We start from the raw sequence: 15,637 nt of genomic DNA, 5'->3' as shown, positions 1-15,637 counted from the left end.
CTCTGTTCAAATTAGAGCCAAACAAACCAGGAATTCTTTAGCTACCATTTCTGCATTGCAGGGGGTTGGACTAGATCATGGGTTGGCAACCTAAGGCCCGTGGGCCAGATCAGGCCCAACTGCCTTCTAGATTTGGCCCACGGACGGACCGGGAATCGCCATGTGGATCGCCAGTGTGCGTTCTTTCCCTCTCCCTCACACGGCGGTGCTTTTCTCCTCAGAGACGGAGCAATCTTGTCCCACGCAGGGCCCCGTCGATGGCGGGAGTTGGCTTGCCTGCCTCAGCAGGGCGGTGCTGTGAAGGGGCGCATGATACCGGCGGCTGCTGCTGCGTTTTCCTCCTGCTCCTCCTCCCTCAGTCCGCCCTTCCTTCCTTCCTTCCTTCCTTCCTTCCTTCCTTCTTCGCGCCCCATTTCCGCACTGCTTCCTTGTGCGCTTTCTTCGTTGCCGCCCCCCTCCCTCCTTCATTCCTCCCATGGCGTTCAGGCGGGTCGTTGAAAGTTGGTGGGCGGCTCTGCCTTCTTCTCCGCGGTGCCTCTCAGGAAGCAGCAGCAGGTAGTGGGTAAAAGCTCTGGCGACGCCCCAGTTCCCCTACCTCTGCCCACGGTTCCTCCGCCGGGGCTACTGCTTCTGGCTTCGCCAGCCAACACAGCCTCCTATCCCACCATGGCACCTGGCTGGCTGGCTGAAGCCCAACCGCAGCTATTGGGACGACAACTGGGACAAGTAAAGCGAAGCATCCTCAGGCCTCTTTGCGGACGGGTGAAAATCATTCATTCCCCCCCCCCTTCAAAATATAGTCCGGCCCCCACAAGTTCTGGAGGACAGTGGACCGGCCCCCTGCTGAAAAAGTTTGCTGACCCTTGGACTAGATGACCCTCGGGGTCCCTTGCAACTCTACAATTCTGTGACTCTATGAAACAACAACAACAATTTATTATTTATACCCCGCCCATCTGGCTGGGTTTTCCCAGCCACTCTGGGCGGCTTCCAACAGAATATTAAAATACAGTAGTCTGTTAAACATTAAAAGCTTCCCTAAAGAGGGCTGCCTTCAGATGTCTTCTAAAAGTCTGGTAGTTGTTCTTCTCTTTGACATCTGGTGGGAGGGCGTTCCATAGGGTGGGTGCCACTACCGAGAAGGCCCTCTGCCTGGTTCCCTGTAACTTGGCTGTAATAAGTCAGATGTGTCACGTGGTACGGTCTGCTGGGGCTGTACCATGCCAGGATGCAAAAGGGGAGAGGTCGCCTGCTCTGGCTTTATAGCTACAGGGTTTTCGCTCTCCCAAACAGCCCCTTCCGCCAGCCCCCGTGGCACATCACTGAAGCAAACACGGCTCCAAGGCTGCATGCAGCAAGGCCCTCCCGCGTTCAGGCTCAGGAACTCGCAGGCGCTCAAATTCACAGGTTGCAGACACCCTGCTTATAAATAGCTCCATTTAGTCAGGTCTTCAAGGTGCTTTGTCATATGGCGAAGGCGGGAGAGGCAGAATCCCTAGCTCACAGGGCCATCGTGTTTTGTCAAATACCTCATCAGGGCTAATTGCACCAAGTCTCCTAGATTAACGAGGAATCAGCGAGGGTGTCCTGCGTCCATGTCTCCTTTTTAAAAGACAGGGACACTGAGGCAGCAGTGACGAGTCATTCCTCAGGCATGAGGCAGGGCCAAGCAAGTATGACTTAATGTAGCCGAGGCTGGAAAGAATATTTCCAGGATTACACGTAGATGATTGTTAACCTTCTGCAGGGGAAGGGCAGAAAGCTCAGCGGCTGAGCATGTGCTTTGAATACAGGAGGTCAATGTCCGGCGGCTGCAGGTGGGGCTGGGACTGTTCCCCGACCGAAAATCTGGAGAGCCAATTCAGTGCAGAAAATACTGTGCTAAATGGATCAAGGGTGTGACATGGAATAAGGCAGGGACCTCTGTTCCTGTTTAAATCGGCCCTTTCTTCAGAACCATGGGGACTAGAATCTTAGTTCGTTTTTTAAAAAAGGGAGCAGCTGTATTTCAGTGGCAGAGCATGCGCTTTGCTTGAAGAGGGTCCTGGGTTCAGTTCCCAAGCAGCTCCAGGCAGGGCTGAGAGTTGCCCCCCTGCTCGAAAACCAGGAGAGCTGCTGCCAGTCAGTGAAGACCATACCGAGAAGGATAAGAGTGGGGATCTGACTCAGTGTAAGGCAACTTCCTATGTCCTTAAAGGGAAGGGCTGTGGCTCATTGGCAGGGCGTCTCCTTTGCAAGCAGAAAGTTCAGTCCCTGGTGCCTCCAGAGGGGGCTACGAACGTCCCACCTGTCAGCATTGATGATAATGGCCTGACAGATGGGAGGGTCTGACTCTGTATAAGGAGACCGGCTGCGTCAAATGCCTACGCCCACATTCACTTTACGAATGCTGCAGAGGGGGGCTTCTGTCTGCACCTCACCCGTTCCAGTTCTGCGTAGACCATTTAGTGAAGAGCTAACATTACAACTTATGCCACTACACTTTTTGGGGGGTGCTAAGAGGGGTGCTTAGGGAAGCGGGTGGCGCTGTGGATTAAACCACAGAGCCTAGGACTTGCCAATCAGAAGGTTGGCAGTTCAAATCCCCGCGACGGGGTGAGCTCCCGTTGCTCGGTCCCTGCTCCTGCCAACCTAGCAGTTTGAAAGCACGTCAAAGTGCAAGTAGATAAATAGGTACCACTCTGGCGGGAAGGTAAACGGTGTTTCCGTGCGCTGCTCTGGTTCGCCAGAAGTGGCTTAGTCATGCTGGCCACATGACCTGGAAGCTGTACGCCGGTTCCCTCGGCCAATAAAGCGAGATGAGCGCCGCAACCCCAGAGTCGGTCACGACTGGACCTAATGGTCAAGGGTCCCTTTACCTTTACCTAAGAGGCATAGGGGACAGCAGCGGCGCACTGGAGGTGCAAATTATTGTTGTTATTCTTTATTATTATTATTATTATCAGACTTTGAAAAGCAGGCATCACTGGAACCATTTATCCATTTTTGCTGAATTACCATATTTTTTCGTGTATAAGACGCCCCCTATTTTTAGGGACTCCAATTTAAGAAAATAGGGGGGAGATTGCCCCATGTATAAGACGACCCACAGTTTTTCACATAATTTTAAAGTATAAAACCCCCCTAGTCTTATACACGGAAAAGTACGGTAAGTAAATTAAATATTTTAACTGGATTTTGAATAAACGAGCAAATAAGCGTTTCTGTTTTGAATGTTGTTATCTTCCATTGTGGGTCATGCAAATTGCTGCTCGGAAGAATGCTTTTTAGGGTGTGTGTGGCCCCGAAAAAATTTAGGGACCTCTGCCTTTTACTGCTAGCATTCCTTGTTGGGCCAAGCAAGAAAGGGGTGCTGTGGTCGTCCACTGCAATAAAGAAATACGTGCAGTTTCTCATCAGCAACCCTGCCGGTTTCACACACATGCAAAGAGATTTTTAAAGCACAAGGATTTCTTTCCATCGAGTAAGATTTTCCAGGGTGCAAGGAGGCATATGTGCAGAATTCCAGCTGCCTTAAACTCAGCACCAAAATATAAAAAAAGTTACGCTGATACAATTCCATATAAATCTGCCTGTTGCTACGATTCATAAGTCACGTTTCATGACACCATACAGGGCGGAGGCGGCAGCAAAAGCAGAGTGTATTCCCCCCCCTCCATGCCCCTCCCCCACCTCCAAATCACTACTCAATGACATTTATTATCTGTGTCATACTTAGAACAAGTGACGCATATACCCAAGAGTCGGGGCTTCTGTGTGTGTCCAAAATAGCCCAAACTATGTATCACAAAAAGGAAGAGGGGAGAAGTTGGTCATCTTACAATTGCAAAATAGAAATTCAAGGTGGCATTACTGACGGTAAACCCAAAAAGGGGAAAGAACTTGCAGGCATAAAAGAAAACCGTAATAGTGATAATGATAACGATAATAATTTCTTTTTTTAAAAATAATAATTTCCCACCCTTTGCCCCAAGGTCCCAGGGCAGCTTACAACCATTAAAATATTGAAAAGAGAGATGCAGTTCAGAAGCAACAGGAGGGCCGAAGGTTAGCAAATTTTGTACTTAAGGGCTTGCCGATGGGAAGGTCAGTGATTCGAATCCCTGTGAAGTAGTGTACAAGCACAGAAATAAGGTGGGACTTAAAACTATGCACCTCAAATGTCAAAAGCCAGGGCAAAGGAGTGAGTCTGTCTTCAGCAGTCAACATTCTCCATATGATGAAGACTCACCTCTGCGGGGTGAGGGAGGTCATACAAAAAGCTTCCATTCTGGATCAAGCCAAAGTTTAGCACCCTGTGTCCCGCAGAAGCCAAGCAGATGCCTATTATGGGAAGTCCTAAGACGTCAATTTGCCATTGTGGAAGGACATGCTCTTAACTGCCTGGCAGAAAAGCTTTCAGCAGGAGTTTAAAATGCTGAAGCAGAAGGCATCTGCCGAATGTCTAGTGGCAGAGCGTTCCACAGGACAGTGCCAAAGACTCCAAAGGCCAACTGAGGGAATGACCGAATGCTCCTGCAGATGTTCTCAGGCAGGAATCTCCAACAGGTCGACCGTGATCTACTGGTAGATCCCCAGGAGGTTTTCGTAGATCGCGGTCGATCGCTGGCTACCTTTCCTTAGCGGTGAGCGACTTTCCCCCTTTCTCCCTAAAAAAGCCTCAACAACTTTGACCTGAACCCCCCCCCCAAAAAAAAGGGTAGATCACAGCCAGTTTTTTATTCTGTGAGTAGATTGCAGTCTCTTAGGAGTTGGCCGTCCCTGATCTCAGAGGTCAAGCTGGGATAGAAGGGTTCAGGCCACCCCTGGACCTTAGCTGGTCAAGGTCTGGCAAATTAATACAGTGGTACCTTGGTTCTCAAACTTAATCCGTTCCGGAAGTCCGTTCCAAAACCAAAGCATTCCAAAACCAAGGTGTGCTTTCCCATAGAAAGTAATGCAAATGGATTAAACTGTCCCAGCCTTTTAAAAACAACCCCTAAAAGAGCAATTAACATTAATTTCACTATCTAATGAGACCATTGCTCCATAAAATGAAAGCAACAAAGTACTTCAGTCACACAATCAATCAATCAATCATCAGAAACTGGACTGGGTTCCACGCAGTCGCAAAAACGAAAAAAGCGCCGCAAAAACGAAAAGGCAAAATAGCAAAAACAGACAGACCTCAGCGTAATACTCAAAACGGAAGTGTGGCATTCAAATCAAAAGCGTAACTGTCAAAATGGAGCACGTTCAAGCCTCCGAAAAAAGTTCGCAAAGTGGAACCCTTACTTCCGGGTTTGCAGTGTTTGGGTTCCAAGTTGTTTGAGTACCAAGGCGTTTGAGAACCAAGGTACCACTGTACAAAGACCTTGAACCCAGCTCACTATTGAGGCAACAAATTAAGCTGTTGTTTTTATATATACAATGTAATTTTGTTGAATTTCCAAATTATTACAAACTGACTTCAAATTTAATAGTCACATTGTTTCGTGACTTCCCACGCGAACCTCTGCAGTGTTTTTGTTATTAGGAAACATATTTAGGAAGCAAAGCTGAGAACCTTTTGAAATTGCCAACCTGCATATTTATTTGCAATAGACATTAGCATAGATTCACTGTTGCTTTTGTGGAAGCTTTCCTGGAGGAAAACAAAGCGCTGGGAAAGTTCACTGCCCTGTTTATAAGACTTTGGGAGGACCAACAACTCCTTGTGGGCTTAGCTGCAAAGCTGGATGTTTTCCCCGCCTCAGTTTGCTTCACCCTCTTCTCAGCATCTTCCTGGCATGGGGAAGGAGGTCGCCTGACGCACCCTTTCGCTATCCCACATTCCTGAGCACAGAGGAGGCCGCTCCCATAAGGCAACCATTTCTCCAGCTCAGGAGGACTACGAGTCTCCGCTCTCTCCTTTACAATCACATGCACAGAATTCCCCCAAAAAACTCCCTGCCAGATCACAGCAGATTGGGGGCGGGGGGGAATTCTGCTGATCAAGCTCACTGATCAAGAAGCAGCGCTCACAATTCGCCAGGCGCATTTTGCACTGGGCTACCGGCCACTTGGGAAGTGGGTGGCGCTGTGGGTTAAACCACAGAGCCTAGGTCTTGCCGATCAGAAGGTTGGCAGTTTGAATCCCCACGACGGGGTGAGCTCCCTTTGCTCGGTCCCTGATCCTGCCAACCTAGCAGTTCGAAAGCACATCGAAGTGCAAGTAGATAAATAGGTACCGCTCTGGCGGGAAGGTAAACAGCGTTTCCGTGCGTGCTCTGGTTTACCAGAAGCGGCTTAGTCATGCTGGCCACATGACTCAGAAGCTGTATGCCGGCTCCCTTGGCCAATAAAGCGAGATGAGCGCCGCAACCCCAGAGTCGGCCACGATTGGACCTAATGGTCAGGGGTCCCTTTACCTTTTAGAATGTGTCCTTTTATTTAAAATGCATTGTGACCAAGTGAAGATGCCCAATGGCCAGGATAGCACCTGGCGTCTCCACCATCTGGAGGTGCATACCTGGGGACCGTTGGATCTGGACTGTATTCACACATGAGCAACACATCCTGTAGAATTCTATCCATTATATTTCACCCGCACAGTTAGAATAAGGTTACCAGACGTCCCTGTTTCCCGGGGACAGTCCCCGGATTTCCAAACCAGTCCCCTGACAAAATCCTATCATTCCTACTGAAGTTGAAAGATTCATTGAAAAAAATCTGGTAACCTTAAGTTAGAATGAATTTCAGGAAACCAAAAAGCCGCACTGAAAAATACGACTTTCGAGCCGTCTGGCCCGAAATGGCAACTAGGCATTCCGTTTTGGAGACTGCAACCCTGGCTTAAGGAGCCATTTGGCGCCTATCTTATATATCTAAGTTTCTAACACTGCCGAGAAGGGAGAACTAGGACTCAGGTAGCTGATGCAGGGCCTTCCATATGTTCTGGACTCCCAGCAGCCCCGGGAACTAGCGTGGCCAAGGATCCAGGGGTTGCGTAGTGGTTTGAGTGCGGGACTAGGACCTGGGAGACTAGGGTTTGAATCCCCACTCTGCCATGAAGCCCACTGGGCATGACCTACGACCAGCCACTGTCTTTCTCAGCCTAACCTATCTCGCAGGGTTGTTGTGGAGATTAAATGAGGGTGGGGGAGAACCGTGAAAGCTGCCTTGAGCTCCATGGACAAAACAGTGGGATATTAATGCAATCAATCAATCCTCAGGGATGGCAAGGGAAGATGCAGTCTAGGAAGATCTAGATGGCATCTGGAAGATACCTACAGCTGTAGCTGCTTTCAGGGAGAAAGGAGAGGGTAGTATTCTGGGCTCATTCCTCCACAGGTTTGTGGCAACCCCCACCTTCCACCGCATAGCAAAAAGAAAAGGGGATTGGAGGAGTTGGGTCTCATTTCTCCAAGTCCCCAGAGACAGTCTCTTCTTAGGGAAGGTCCGCAGCTCAGCTTCCAATGCTCCTACAAAATCAGCCTTCAATTCATGAGGACTAGAATCTTGCTTCATTTTAGGGTGAAGAGCCACAGCTCAGTGGCAGAGCATCTGCTTCGCATGAGGAGGTGGGACCCACGTTCAGTCCCTGCTGGCTTGGACACCTGCTTGAAATCCTGGAGAGCAGCTGCCTGCTCGTGTAGGCAACACTGAGCTAGACATACCCATGGGTCCGAGTCAGCAGAAGGAAACTCTCTACGCTCCTTTCAATCAGCTTTTTTACTCAGAACCACGAAGACCGAGATCTTAAGGCATGTTCCTGGACTTTCTGGTCCCTGTCAGGGACTCAAGGTCTCAAGTAACCCCAGTGAAAGCTGTAAACTCAGGGGCAGAGGACCTACCTTCAACGAAATGGGTCGCAGGCTCAATCCCCACGGGCATCGCCAGGTAGTAGTGGGGGCGGCACCCTGCCCCAAACCTTGAAGAGCCACCTCAGAAAACGTGGAGTTAAGACAGGCCGACGATCCAACCCGGTGGGAAAGCAGCTTTGTACGTTCTCATCTTCCTACTACCAGAAAATTAATATTGCGGCTCGAGGCTCACGGAAACCAAATACAGCAGGAGCTTGAAACGTGAATACGGTGAGACAGAACGCCAAACTGAAGGCAGCTACCAACATCCTGGCATGGAAGTCTTAGAGGTTTTTTTAAAAAACACCAGCTCAGGTGTTGCCAGGAGGAGGACAGAAGCTTGGCAGCTCAACCCTATATAGCCTGTTGCGGCAAGAGGAAGGTCTGTTGAGTTCAACGGGGCTTCCTCCCTCCACGCCAGAATCACATGGAAGGCAGCGTGGAAAGATTGCAAGAGGTTTGCTTCGAAAAGGAAGGGGGGGGAGAGAGGATGACGACATTCAAGGAAGTACCGTATGTTCCAAACAACACATTCAACAGACAGACAGCCACGTGTTTCAGCCATTTGTAAACACCAGTTCATTCATGCTTATTTGCTCACCTCCGCATGGAGGTTCTTCACGGAATTAATTTAATCTGCTCCATGCAAACTCTTTTACACACACCCCTCTTTGAGTTACCGAAAGTCTTCTCTTCGCATAGCCCCTCTTCTTTGCACCCTTGAAGGTTAGGACCCAAACCAACGGATACAGCTGGCAAAGTTTCTGAGTTCTTTTGACGGTGGAACAAACTACCTGGAAAGGTGGCAGACTCTCCTTTCTGGAAGCTTTTTAAACAGAGGTTTAAATCCTTTTGGGGATTCGTTAGCTGCAATTCCTGTATCGCCACGGCTTGGACCAGATGACCTTTGGGGTACCTTCCAACTTTAGGATTCTATGGTTCTTCTACTCCTTGGCGACCATGACTGGATCGTGAAGGATGATTGGATGTGCATCGTGAAAGGCCATGTGCTATGGCTTGCGACATCACCTCTACTGATCACCTGACCGATATGACTCCTTTAGCGACTCTGACCATTGGGCCTCCTGCATCCACTTTATGCTTTTATTGCAAGGTTGAAGCCATTTTTGATGCCATACAACCAATAATGGGGTGGCGCGGCTCCAGTTGGTATGAGCCCCGACAGCAACACGCAACACGATACAATACGATCATCTTTACTGTCATTGTCCAATACAGAACAACGAAATTGAAAATCTACGACATTCAGAAAGCAACAAGCCTGCTATCCCAGCCTGGTTAGCCCCCTAAAAGATTATTGTTGTTGTTATTGTTTAGTCGTGTCCGACTCTTTGTGACCCCATGGGGGTCTTCCACTGCCTCCAGCAGTTTGGTCAAACTCATGCTGGTAGCTTCGAGAACACTGTCCACCCATCTCATCCTCTGTCGTCCCCTTCTCCTTGTGCCCTCCATCTTCCCCAACATCAGGATCTTTTCCAGGGAGTCTTCTCTTCTCATGAGGTGGGCAAGTATTGCAGCCTCAGCTTCAGGATCTGTCCTTCCAGTGAGCACTCAGGGCTGATTTCCTTCAGAATGGATGCGTTTGATCTTCTTGCAGTCCATGGGACTCTCAAGAGTCTCCTCCAGGACCAGAATTCAAAAGCATCCATTCTTCGGCAATCAGCCTTCTTTATGGTCCAGCTCTCACTTCCATACATCACTACTGAAAAACCATAGCTTTACCTATATGGACCTTTGTCAGCAAGGTGATGTCTCTGCTTTTTAAGATGCTGTCTAGGTTTGTCATTGCTTTTCTCTGATACCCCATCAAAACTCTGATACCTCATAATTAAATACAATATACTCCCAAAGAGACACAGTTAAACTATGGAACTCCTTCCATCAGGAGGCAGTGATAGCCACCAAGTAGGATGGCTTTAAGAGAGGGTTAGCCACATTCACAGAGGAGATGGCTACTGGCCATGGTGGCTATGCTCTACCTCTGCAGTTGGAGGCAGCGACATACCCCAACACCAGGTGCTGTAAACCGCAGGAGGGGAGAGCGCTCTTGTGCTCAGATCGTGCTTGCTGGTTTTTTGGAAGAGGCATCTGGTTGGCCACTATGAGAACAGGATGCTGGACTCGGTGGGCCTTTGGCCTGATCCAGCAGGCTCTTCTTACATCCCAGGCCCACGTGGTAGAAGAGAAGCTGGCAGTCTACCTGCCTGCCAACACTTTGCCAAAGCACTGAAGCCCTGCCTCTGTCCCCAAGGATGCCGCAGGCTGATACCAGCCCTGGAAAATTGCACAACATATATACAGTACATATATTTATTATTAAACAGAAAAGGGCAGAGATTCCACTGGTGGGCAGGGGCAGTAACTTCAACTGCTCTTTTAAACCTCCATCACTCTTTCCCCTGGGCTTGCTTTAATGTGGTATATTGCTTTAACTGCGCTGCTGAATTAAGTTCCTTGCAATTGCCAATCTTACTCATCAGTAAAAACGCATTGACGGACGCCCGACCTGGCCTGAAAAAGACTGATGGGGCAGGCTCCCCGAGCCACTGAACAATATTCAACTACCACACACACAGCTATACCTCAGCAGCACAACCACAGACATATTGGCGCTTATAAGCCACCCTCTTGGCTACTGAGCGGCCCATCAAGTGAATTAAAACACATACCAAATCAAACATCAGTAAAATCCCTGATGAAATACCTGGCAAACCTTCCTAACTACAAGTGCCAGAGTCGTTTAAAGCATATCCAGGAAGGACGCTTTTCAGTCTCGGTAACAGCCGAAGCTTCCTGTAGTTGCTATATGGGGAGGACAGGAAGTTGTTTTGTATTTTTTGTATGAATTGCAGGTGCTTTTGAATCAATGTTCCAATGTTATAATGTGCTTATCTGGAGAGCCAATGTGGTCTAGTGGGAGTATTGGTCTAGGAGGACCTGAGAGAGACGAGGGAGAGACCTGGGTTCCAATCCCCACTCTGCCATGAAACTCACAGAGTGACCTTTGGCCAGTCATTCACTCCAGGCGTAGCAACTCAGATATATAATCTAATCACCAAACGGCACCTTAAACCTAAGTTGCAGTCACCACAATGGAATGTCTAGGCACCATTCCCCCTGATGGTATTATTATTATTATTATTTCTATATCGCTTTATATTTTAAAGAACAAATCTCAAAGCAATTTACAACACGTTAAAAAAAATCAAATAGAACAATCCAGAATAAAACTAACTCAAGCTTCAAAGAAAATATTTCAGGTCCTTCTGTGACATTTTGCTTCTCCCGGTTGCCAACCTGGAATCCAGAGATCGCCATGTGGCCACAACTGGGCCCGCACCAGTCACAAAATGCACCTGGGCTGATTTCAAACACTGCTCACTCTCAACCTAACCTACCCCATAGGGTTATTGTGAGGATAAAATGGGGTGGGGAGGAGAATTTTGCCGCCTTGAGCTTGCTGGAGGAAAGGTGCAATAATATCAATAAAATATATTTATGTTTATAAATATGGAGACCCTTTAGTAACAAGTGACTGCCAGATCTAACAAACACCGTATTTTTTGCTCTATAAGACTCACTTTTTCCCTCCTAAAAAGTAAGAGGAAATGGGTGTGCGTCTTATGGAGCGAATGCAGGCTGCGCAGCTATCCCAGAAGCCAGAACAGCAAGAGGGATTGCTGCTTTCACTGTGCAGCGATCCCTCTTGCTGTTCTGGCTTCTGAGATTCAGAATACTTTTTTTCTTGTTGTCCTCCTCCAAAAACTAAGTGCGTCTTGTGGTCTGGTGCGTCTTATAGAGCGAAAAATACGGTAATCAATAAGTAAATAACCCCACATTTTTTACTCAGGGAATGGAAGACCACCTGCAATTAAGTCTTGCAAACCCTAGCAGGAAGGGCATTCCACAAAGCAGGTTGTTGTTGTTGTTTAGTCCTTTAGTCGTGTCCGACTCTTCGTGACCCCATGGACCAGAGCACGCCAGGCACTCCTGTCTTCCACTGCCTCCCGCAGTTTGGTCAAAACAAAACAGGTACCCTGATAGAAAAAGTCAGGTTCCGTAAAGGGATGCTGAGCAGAGCCTACCCAATGGAGCCAAGAGGAAGGGTGGTAGCTCAGTGGCAGGGCACTTGCTTGGCATGCAGAAGGCACCAGGGCTCAGTTCCTGGGGGCGCCCCCGCTATCAGAAATGCCGCAAAACCATTGCCTCTCAGCATAGTAGGAAATACGAAGCTAGATCGCCCAAAGGTGTGGCTCAGTATAAAGGAAGCTTCCTCTGGTTCCCTAGAAAAAGTCCTCATGGTTTTGTATAAAGGGCTCATTTAAACAGAAAGGGCTGTGACTCAGTGGCAGAACACCTGTGTCACACACGGGAGGCCTCTGCCAATCAGTGTAGACAGTACTGAGCTAGATGGACCAATGGAGGAGGAGTCCACCACCTTCTTTTGAACAGCTCTTACCGTCCAGAAGTGCTTCCTAATGTTCAGCTGGAATCTCCTTTCTCGATAAGTCCCTCAGTTCGGGCCCTACCCTCTTGGGACAATCTAGCCCTGATATGCAGCAGAGGAGCTGCTGGTTCTCTGGAGCTAAGGTCACAGGCTTTGTTTCGCACGGGGACGTCCCTCGCGGAGGAACAGGGCTTGGCTGTGGCAGGCACTTACCTGCCGAAGGCACAGAAATCTCGCCAGCCAAGCCCTGAGATTGCATCACTCCAGGTTAGTCACATCCATCAGAATCAAAGTCCGTGGACTTATCGCGGCAGAAGGTGAGGATGCATTCCCTGCCAGTGGGGAGCTTTTAAGAACTGCCATCCAGCACCTAGGAAGGCCCAGCCATCTCATCGTGAAGTTGCTTCAATTACAGTGGCACCTTGGGTTACAGACGCTTCAGGTTACAGACGCTTCAGGTTACAGACTCCGCTAACCCATAAATAGTACCTCGGGTTAAGAACTTTGCTTCAGGATGAGAACAGAAATCGTTCGGCGGCGGCAGTGGGAGGCCCCATTAGCTATAGTGGTACCTCAGGTTAAGAACAGTTTCAGCTTAAGTATGGACCTCCAGAACGAATTAAGTTCTTAACCCGAGGTACCACTGTATTTCCACTTCTGCTGCTGGAAATTGTGGGGGAGACAGAGAAGCATGAAGCTATTCCTGCTCCCACAGTATGTTAAAACATACAAAGCAGACTAATACAGATCTACCTCAATACTGTCTGCACGGGTTGGCAGTAGCTCTCAAGGGTTTCAGGCAAGGGGGCATTCCCAGACCTAAGTGGGATTGAACCAGGGCCTTCTGTTTGCAAACGGGCACTCAGCCACTGAACTCTGGACCTTCCCTTTAAAATAATAGTCAAGATTCCAGTCCTCATGGTTGTGAATGAAAAGCTGGCATAAATAGACTGCCTTCTATCAGTCAGACCCTTGGCCCATCTAGCTCAGTACTGTCTACACTGACTGGCAGCTGCTCTACAATGACTTTACCACTGATCTTCAGCCCTTCCCCACCCAGTCCTGCGAGAGGCCACGTTCTGCACATCAGCAGAACCGGAACAAATGCATCTCCTGCATAAACCTGCTCAACTGCGGACATATTTTTTTTAATTGAATGCCCAAGGGAGACATTTGCCCAAATGCAGTAGCTAGCCAAGGTCACAGAGAAGAGCTGGTAAAAAACAAACAAACCACCTGGCCTTTGCAAGAAGCCAAATCAAAACCCACAGGGGACAAGACCCACAGGGGACAAGACCCACAGGGGACAAGACCCTACTTGCCCGCACATCACGCCCCCAAAACACGTGCATACTTCAAGACCCTGCAACCTGGGGAACAGCCAGCCAAACCATGCCTGCAAAAGCATCTCTGAGGGCCGAATTATCCTCTGGGGCATCCTGCCTAGGGCCACATGATGGTGGTAGGTGACGAGAAACAAAACTGGGTGGAGTAGTGAATGTGAATTTTACCTTTGTCTGCAGGAACTCATACACACCTCTCTATATTCCATCCCAGGAGTCAAAAAAGCACTATCAGAGTATAAGCCAGGTAAAAAAATTGGGGTGTGTCCATGGAGGGTATGTAAGACCTGGAGAGTTACAAAGGCAATAAGGAGGCCTAGAGGATTGCACTGCCTGAGACTCTCCACCCCTGGTTTTCCTGCACTTCCCCATATTATATTCACAACAACCCAGAGCAGCCGGTTATGCAGAGAAAGAGACCATAACCGGTCAAAGGTGAGCTTTCTGGCTGGCTGGAGATTTGAACCCCAGTCTCCCAGGACCAACACTTTAGCAACTGGCACAGTGACATCCACCTCTGCAAGCGTGCACCCAGAGTCAGGAACAGCTGTGGGTTCAGAAAATGTTTTCTACCTCGGCGACTGGCGCCTTCCTTCTGATGTTTTCGCTTGCGTAGGGATTCACATCTCAAACACAGGAAAGTAAGGTCAGAACCAACGTTTAAGGAATGGCAACAACTAGATCCACACACACACACACGGTGTAGGATCAGCCATGTGAGCCTTTTACCACTACAGTTGTACCTTGGGTTACAGACGCTTCAGGTTACAGACGCTTCAGGTTTCAGACTCCGCTAACCCAGAAATAGTACCTCGGGTTAAGAACTTTGCTTCAGGATAAGAACAGAAATCGCGCAGCAGCGGCACGGCGGCAGCAGGAGGCCCCATTTGCTAAAGTGGTGCTTCAGGTTAAGAACAGTTTCAGGTTAAGAACGGACCTTCGGAACGAATTAAGTTCTTAACCCAAGGTACCACTGTACAATGCTAAATTGCAAACAGCACCTAGAAAGGAGCTTATGCACGACACCAAAGGTGCGTTCAGGAAAGGACCATGTTGTGTAACTCCCCATGGCTGGAAGCTTAAAAGCATAAAAGCCCTGGCGCTGGATCAGGCCAATGGGGTTCACCTAGCCCAGCATCCTGTTCTCACAGTGGCCAAACAGATGCCTCTTCCAGAAAACCAGTACAAGAGTACAAGAGTCCTCTAGTTTCCAGCCACTGATATTCAGAAGCATTGCGGCCTCTGGCCATGGAGGCAGAGCACAGCCATTGTGGCTAGAAGCCCTCAGCAGCCCTCTCCCCCTCCATGAAATTTGCCCAATCTTCCTTTGAAGCCATCCAAGTTGGTGGCCATCACTGCCTGCTGTGGGAGGGAGTTCCAGAGTTTAACGATGCTGTGCATGATTAAGTCCTTTCTTTTATCCGCCCTGAATCTCCCAGCATTCAGCTTCACTGGATGTCCATGAGTTTGGATGTCCAAACGTCTCTCTTTCCACTTTAGATCCAACAGATAGGGAAGACCACAGGAAGCGGCCATATACAGAGTCAGTCCCTTGGTCCATCGAGCTCCGCATTTGGCCGGCGCTCCCCGGGGTTTTGAAATAATAATAATAATAATTTATTATTTATACCCAGCCCATCTGGCTGGGTTTCTCCAGCCACTCTGGGAGGCTTCCAACAGAATATTAAAATACCGTAATACATCAAACATTAAAAGCCTCCCTAAACAGGGCTGCCTTCAGATGTCTTCTCAAAGTCTGGTAGTTGTTGTTGTCTTTGACATCTGGTGGGGGGGCGTCCCACAGGGCGGGTGCCACTACCGAGAAGGCCCTCTGCCTGGTTCCCTGTAACTTGGCTTCTCGCAGTGAGGGAACCACCAGAAGGCCCTCGGCGCTGGACCTCAGTCTCCGGGCAGAACGATGGAGGTGGAGACGCTCCTTCAGGTCTACTGGACCGAGGCCGTTTAGGGCTTTCAAGGTCAGCACCAACACTTTGAATTGTGCT

The 15,637-nt window shown here is 48.9% G+C and overlaps 1 protein-coding gene across 3 annotated transcripts in view; it reads right to left on the bottom strand.

Moving 5' to 3' along the window:
• OTUD7B (OTU deubiquitinase 7B) overlaps positions 1-15,637 on the bottom strand; it is a 52,022-nt gene that overhangs the window by 29,735 nt on the left and 6,650 nt on the right. Inside the window, exon 1 of one of the 3 annotated variants that reach the window (XM_077920190.1) lies at positions 12,304-13,543. The exons of the other annotated variants lie outside the window; for them this stretch is intronic. The gene's annotated coding sequence lies outside the window, so the exon portion shown is untranslated. Of the gene's footprint in view, positions 1-12,303; positions 13,544-15,637 lie in introns of those variants that run through there. 3 annotated transcript variants of the gene reach the window in all.

Source organism: Podarcis muralis, chromosome 16 (genome assembly GCF_964188315.1).
Source record: "Podarcis muralis chromosome 16, rPodMur119.hap1.1, whole genome shotgun sequence".
Lineage (NCBI taxonomy): Eukaryota > Metazoa > Chordata > Lepidosauria > Squamata > Lacertidae > Podarcis > Podarcis muralis.
Note: the sequence above shows the minus strand (reverse complement) of the source record. Positions and strands in the feature narration are given on the sequence as shown.